Below are 7,139 nucleotides of genomic sequence, written 5' to 3'. Positions count from 1 at the left end.
AATATGTAATTTCGTCCAAATTTGAACTGAATCTGAAATATCTGTAAAAAAACAACCGTGTTTATATATTTTTTTGATTTTTGGTTACAGTTGAAAGTATAACAACATATGAGGAAAAATGTATTAAATTTTCTAGCATATTATCCACTCAACGAACAAAATGTTTTGTATTGATATTTATAGCCTATAATTATAGGTTATAGTGGTTATAAATTTTAATTTCAAATTAGAACGAAAAATATACAGAATATTTAAACCAAGAATAACTGTTTTATTTATATTGTTGTAATTTAAAAATATAATTCGTAATCACTATCATACATTAAAGGTATACTTAATAAATATGTACATATATTTAACAAGTTTTCTCATAATATGTTTTTAAAATTGAAAGTCGTTTTATAATGGTAGGTACCTATCATAAATATATGGTAAATATCATTGTATACGAAAAACGGTTCTGAGCGGAAACGATTGTCAGCCTATGATATTTTATATTATATTTATAATGTTATTATTAATACGGTAGACGGTAAGTTGAGAGTTAATATTATTTTCATATTATCCTATTTCAATATTTGTATATAATAATATGCTTGAAAAACTCCAAGTACCCACAAATAATATTATTAAATTACTACAAAATAACTTAAATCGTTATTCTATTGGATACTTGGTTAAGTATTTATATGTGGGTGCGTCCAAGTTTGAATATACAAAAAACTGTGTTTTATATTTTTTGTTCACCGAATAACCACTAATATTACGCGGAACCTTGTCTTAAATTTTCAATCCTTGGCTATTAAAGTTGAACATTTTATAAATTTTTAATTTTAAATTTGATGAATTTTGTCAAAATTTAAACTTTAAATGCTTATAATAACTAAAAATAATTTGAATATGTACGAGATTTTGGTGATTTGGTCAAACTATGATATGACATGTGTGAGTAACTTTGATAGCATATTAAAAAGATTGATATTTCTGAAGATAATATCAGAAATTTAAAAACTAAAACGTTTAAAAATTAAACTAGCTGCAACTAAGATTTAATTTTGAGAGTTTTATCATTAAAGGTGCCAGTTTTTCAAATTTTCCTCAATTCTATAAAATTTGAAAATTAAATTTTATATTTTAGTTGTCACCTCAATTATAAGATTTTTCCACTAATCTACTACTCGATACCTATTTAGAGGGGGGGGGGGGGTTGAAAGGGTGTATTATATTGAAAAAATTACTTTACGGGAATAACTCTCAAGTTTCGTAGAACTGTCGGATTTCTATGACTGTTTTTTTATCTGAAAGAAGAGGACTTCCTACAGCCCGAACCGATCTCTGATTTTGTATTTTATGTCAAATAACCGTATAAAAAAAAAATGTAAAAAATGCTTTTTATCTTCTATTTTTTTAGACATATTATAAAGTTTAAGGATAAAATATTGAAAAACAGAGATTGATGCGGGCTGTAGAATATTGATCTCTAGCAATTAAAAAAAATATGAAATTTGGTTGATTCTACAAGGCGGAGTGTATTTTTTGAGGACAAAATGGCATCGGCACCGGGCGTCTTAATACCACAGGAGTTATTCATAAAATAAAAAGGAAAATTGTCATAAAACAGAAAAAAATTATCAAAGTAACCCCATTATTATTTGTTACCCCAAATAATTTGTAAATTTTCTGTTTGATAAATGTCGTCAACATTTGGAATTGAAATACTTATAAAAAAAATCTTACCTATGGATCTTTATTATTCCCCGACTGTTATTATATCAACTTATAACTTATAAGGAACCTTGTGTTAAATTGTCGATCTTTTTGACCCAACGAAAAAAATGTTATTGACATTTATAGAATTATACTAAAATATTACAAACATTTCTGTTACTTTTATTGATAAAATGAATTTTTAGATTGATATATTTTAGTTGGTAGATTAGATAGGCTTTATATTAGGTATATTAAGACCTTTAATAGCTATATAATTGATATAAAAAATGTAAGGCCCGTATACATAATATAGTCACTATAAGACATGGTTATGTAACGCATAGTTATCTTTTTTAATTGTCAGTTGCACAGTGATATATTTTATGTGCCACGTACCTACCTAGTCCGTTAACTAGTACAATTTATTTGTTGTTTTGTGTCTATTATCAATTTGCTTCTATAAAGTAACTACTCTGAATACTAATTAGTATAACTTAATACTAATTAGTTCCCGATGAAAATATAAATTTTAACTTAAGAAATATGGATGATTTTACTCAACAATTCTATCATGTATAGAAAATGTTAAATAAACATTTGATGAAAATTTGAAGTACCGACGATTGATAGTTTTCGAATAACAACTAAATAAGAAAATTGTTGTATGAAAATTAGTTTATAATTTACAGTTGAATATCCAATGTCTTACATTTATTGAATTATACTGTAATACCTAATACTAACATTTCTGTTACTTTTCTTGATAACATAATTTTGTAGATGGATATGTTTTAGTTGGTAGATTAGATAGGCTTAATTTCATATTCAGACCTTTAGTGGCTAATTGATATAAAAAAATTAATATTTGTTAAATTATTAATTGAGATGTGTATAGGGCTGCATGTTACTTGCGTCTCAAAAAAAGGTTTATTTTTCAGGTAGTAAATTTGACCGGTAACTATAATATATAATTATAATCGATATTATCTACTAAAATCACTAAAATCGATAATTCGTAAACTGTACTGTTTTATTAATTTTTTTAAGGTATGGAAAAATTGTGTAGTTCTAAATTGGTCGCGATTAATGGTTTTTATATAATTGACAGTTATAAGTTTGGATATCATAAAACTTTAAGGAATAACAATTTTCGATGGACGTGTACGAATAAAAGCTGTATGAAACTAGATGTTCATAACAATTTAATAAGTGATCCTACTTCACATACTCCATATCAATAATTGACAACTTATTATTACTACATATTATCATTATCATGACAAAATGTAAAACATGAACTTTTATAATGTTAATATTATTATTACCATAAATATCATGACAAAAGTTATTATGACATATGACTTTTTTTTATTTAATATACTTATATAATATAAATTAAAATAAACATCAATGTATTTTTATTAACTTAAATTATGATATTGATTATATCGATATTTTCGGGACGCAATTAGATTATAAAAAAGGTATACCAGGACGCAAATAAACTATGACCTTTTTTTAACCTTTTTTTGAGGGACGGGCCTCACCGGGCCACCTACTGTTAATAATTTTGGACGCAAGTAGTATGCTCTTAGTAAATAGTTTAAATATTTAATGACCATCTGAAGTTAAAAAGGCATCATGCAGGGGTACCTAGGGCGGTCGGTAAATGGGCCACATTTTATCTACCTGCTTTGTATTTGTTTAGTAGGCCATTTATGCTTTGTATTTGTTTACATTTTACTAACAAGAGATTGGGCCATAAATGTACAGCATAAAAATATACAAATATAATATAACTTTTATAAACTAATAATTATTTTTTATAGGTAATGCATAAAATACAATATTTTTTTTTAATAATGCAGATTTCACAAATTTAATATAATATAATAATTGTACACATTATAACTATAACTACAGTATGTTGAATTCATTTTTGCGAAAAATTTTATAATTTTTTCCTTATCTCTATTTTTCATGATTGTAATAAACACGAAATGATATTATACAACATAGTAAATGATAATATTCATAATTCATATAATTCATCAAGCTTCGTAGGCAAAGAATTTTTTCTCAAATAAAACCATAAACACGTTAAAAATTATTATCAAAATATGTGATATCGGCGAGCCACGAAGTATACTTTTGAGTTTTGAGTATTATTTACCTCAAAAACTATAATTGGTACCTATGTAATATGTAGGTAATATGTATACTCGATAAATAGTCAAAAATAATGCTTCGTATTTCAACTTACGTATTATCTGGTAGGAAATTGAATCTAGTTTCTAGAAGCTTTCTATCGCCAATAGGCTATAATAATCAAAGACCGTGCGCTATAATAATTATTGGCTATTGTATAGGCTTACGATGGTTTTCGTTTTTTTTTTTGGCAACCACCGATCAGACGCTCTCGGCTCTCCGACAACAACAATTATTACTATAAGATATTATAAAATAGTGATACTATTATCATCTCGTCCGTGTTATCACCGTCGTTTTTATTATTGATTTTCACAACGCCGTTCCCCGTTCGCTGTCGGCGTCTCGGCGACGATACTACGTAGGATACTCCGATACTAGGTACGAAGATAATATTATGAATAATAATTAATAATAATATTATAATTATTATAATAAACTGCTACTATATCATGATAGGTACTGACCTAAATATAAGTTACAACTGAGAGGTGCTCCCGGCGATGCTTATCCTTTACGTGTTGTACCACGATCGTTTACTTGCCAGGCTGATCATCCTATGTCTACTTCTGATGCTCGTGGTTTTCGTTGACTTTTACGTGACTCACCGCAGTCAAAACTTCATCAAGTCGTTTAACAAGAGATCCAACCGCATCGCAGATTAAACTCCACACCGCCGTGGATGCGACGCCGACGATGTCTTCCGTGGTACCCGCTGGTTGATATACTTGCAAAAATATTGTTTCGTTACGGGGAGAGTTACGGTGTACTGTTTACCATCGCCATCACGACCCCATGTTAGTCCGCAATGTTGTTTATTAAATTATTTTGCAGGACGATGCTAAAGTGTTGATCCGCAAGGGAGTCGACTACGAACATGAGGGTTTCCACTACAAGGCGAATTGTTGCTATAAGTGAGCGCTGAAGTTAGACCCCAATGTTGAGAAAAAAGTTGCTGATGAAGAATTTGTTTTACGATCTATGGATACAACTAGTGAGAACTGTATCTTAAGTATTTGTTGAATGGACTTAATGCATTTTCTTTTTAGCAGATAAAAATAATGTGAGCAATGACAAGAGCAAAGACGAATATGATAACAAAGAAGACCTTTTCTTGACAGTTCAGAAAATAATAGGACCTCTTATATGCTTTCTAGCACGTTCACAACTAGTATGACAATATCCAACTCTTTAAATGTTTTGATTGTTCTGTTATTATTTTATTTGTGTTCTAGATATAGACCACACATTTTTCAGTTCTTGTATACATATTTAGGTGGGTTGTATCTTATAATCTCTATCTACATAATATGTTAGAACAGTGTGCAGCTGTTTGTCATGGTTGGTAATTGTGTGCCAGAGATCTCGAGTTATGGCATCCAGCATGCTTCAAGTAAGTTAACTTATTGAGCATTTAAATTATTTTTTTTTAAAACAGTAGGTACTTGTTTATTATTGCCCCGACACTGGAGTGACTGTCCGTTGTACTATGATATTTTTTATAATATAATACCATTACAAAACTTTCAAATAATAATATGTTCATTACAATTAATAGTGGCATTGGTAATAATTTAATTAGGAAATATCTCATAATTAAACATGAAAAAAATAAGACAGTCTTATAAAGATCATTAAATATCATACATTTTATTAGTTTTAAGTATATATTTTTGTTGTAAAAATTGAATGCCAATATTAAATATTGCAGGAAATAAATCAATAAAATTAATTTTTAACAATATTTTATAATTAGCTAATAACTTTCGCAAGATAGGTTAAATACTCACTTTAAATTATACATATCTACAATATAACGACAAGTGGACTACATACTAATATGATTATAATATTATTAAAAATATTATAAGTAGTATTTACCCCTTTTTTATAAATTGATCACATACTTGACCAACCTAAAAGTAAGATGTTATAGAAATATAGAGAAATATTGATCATGAATATTGAAATTTTAGATATATTAGATAAAGACTGTTTGTCAATTACTGATGTGAGGTTTACTGGTGGCAGTGTGATAAATTGTATGCACTGGTCAGTTAAGATTAAAAAGGAAATAACAAACAAATACCTAAAAAACTGTTAAAATATTAATTCTATTATACTTTATTTTCTTGATATTACTGTATTAAAATTCAATTTGTGAGTCACACTAAAATAGTGAGTTAAGAAGATTAATAATATTACATTTCCGAATTCAAAACTAACTTATCAAATTGTATATGAAATTACAAATTGTGCAAAGATATTTTAACGAATTCTACAGTTTTTATCATTTAATTTAATTACCTTAATTTGTTTAAACAAATACAATTCAAATTTTTATTTTTATTTTGACTATCTATTAAGTAGAATTTACGATCATATTTTATCTTGTTAAAAATGGTTTATACGCATACGAAAGTGGTACCAGCATTGAATTTCTCTTAAACAATCATTTACAGCTAACTCATAGATCCCGGACGACTAAGACAAGAAATTGCCTGAATGTTGCTTCTTAAATAATTGCTGTAGGGACTAGCAAGGCCCCTAAAACTTCTGATACTATTTTTAATTTTTTTTTCTTTATCTACAGGTTTTAGAAACTTCAAAATATAAATCCAAACAGAACTGGTAATTGTAATATGTAAATTATCAAATTGTTTATCAAAGCCGAGTCAACAAAGTAAAGGTTAAAATACGATTTAACTAATAATCGTTTTCCACCATTTATATTTTCACGCATATAATGCTACTCAAATGGATATGAACGTGTACTATAAGTATAAAATAATAATCTCAACCATACATTCAAGATTGTTTAAAATATTTATGTTTACTATTGTTTAATATATTATGTATTATTATTTACTTTATATGTACTGTGTTTAAATTATAAATTAAGAGTATAAATTAAATTGAAATTCTGTACTAATCGGTGGCCTGTGATTTCACAAAACTGTGTGTAATTAATATTTTATTTTATAAAAATGTAAGTACTTAGCATGTCTTAATTATAGTACAGCATAACCTAAACAACGTCTTCTAACATACGGAAACAGTTTTTCTGGTTGATTATAGTTAACTATTAGCCACAATTTTTTACCACTTTCAATATATTATGTGTTTTCGTGGCGGTAATGGAAGCAAACAGTTTGCTGGCTGTTTATTGATCTAACATAATATGAAGTCAAAAATATTTTACTAATGATTTAAATATTTTA

At 27.4% G+C, this 7,139-nt stretch overlaps 1 long non-coding RNA gene across 3 annotated transcripts; it reads left to right on the top strand.

Annotated features, from left to right (window-relative positions):
* Positions 1-4,230: 4,230 nt before the first annotated feature.
* LOC132947237 (uncharacterized) lies at positions 4,231-6,850 on the top strand. 3 transcript variants are annotated; one of them, XR_009664863.1, is made up of 6 exons: positions 4,231-4,299; positions 4,378-4,626; positions 4,753-4,912; positions 4,971-5,089; positions 5,154-5,311; positions 6,512-6,850. It is a non-coding gene; the product is annotated as an uncharacterized LOC132947237 (long non-coding RNA). The 3 variants fall into 3 exon arrangements; XR_009664861.1 differs by having other exon boundaries at positions 4,378-4,684; XR_009664862.1 differs by having other exon boundaries at positions 4,378-4,684; positions 4,968-5,089.
* Positions 6,851-7,139: the final 289 nt, after the last annotated feature.

The sequence above is a fragment of the Metopolophium dirhodum genome, chromosome 6 (assembly GCF_019925205.1).
Source record: "Metopolophium dirhodum isolate CAU chromosome 6, ASM1992520v1, whole genome shotgun sequence".
NCBI classification, from domain to species: domain Eukaryota; kingdom Metazoa; phylum Arthropoda; class Insecta; order Hemiptera; family Aphididae; genus Metopolophium; species Metopolophium dirhodum.
The sequence above is the reverse complement of the archived record's forward strand: the minus strand, read 5'-3'. Positions and strand labels throughout refer to the sequence as shown.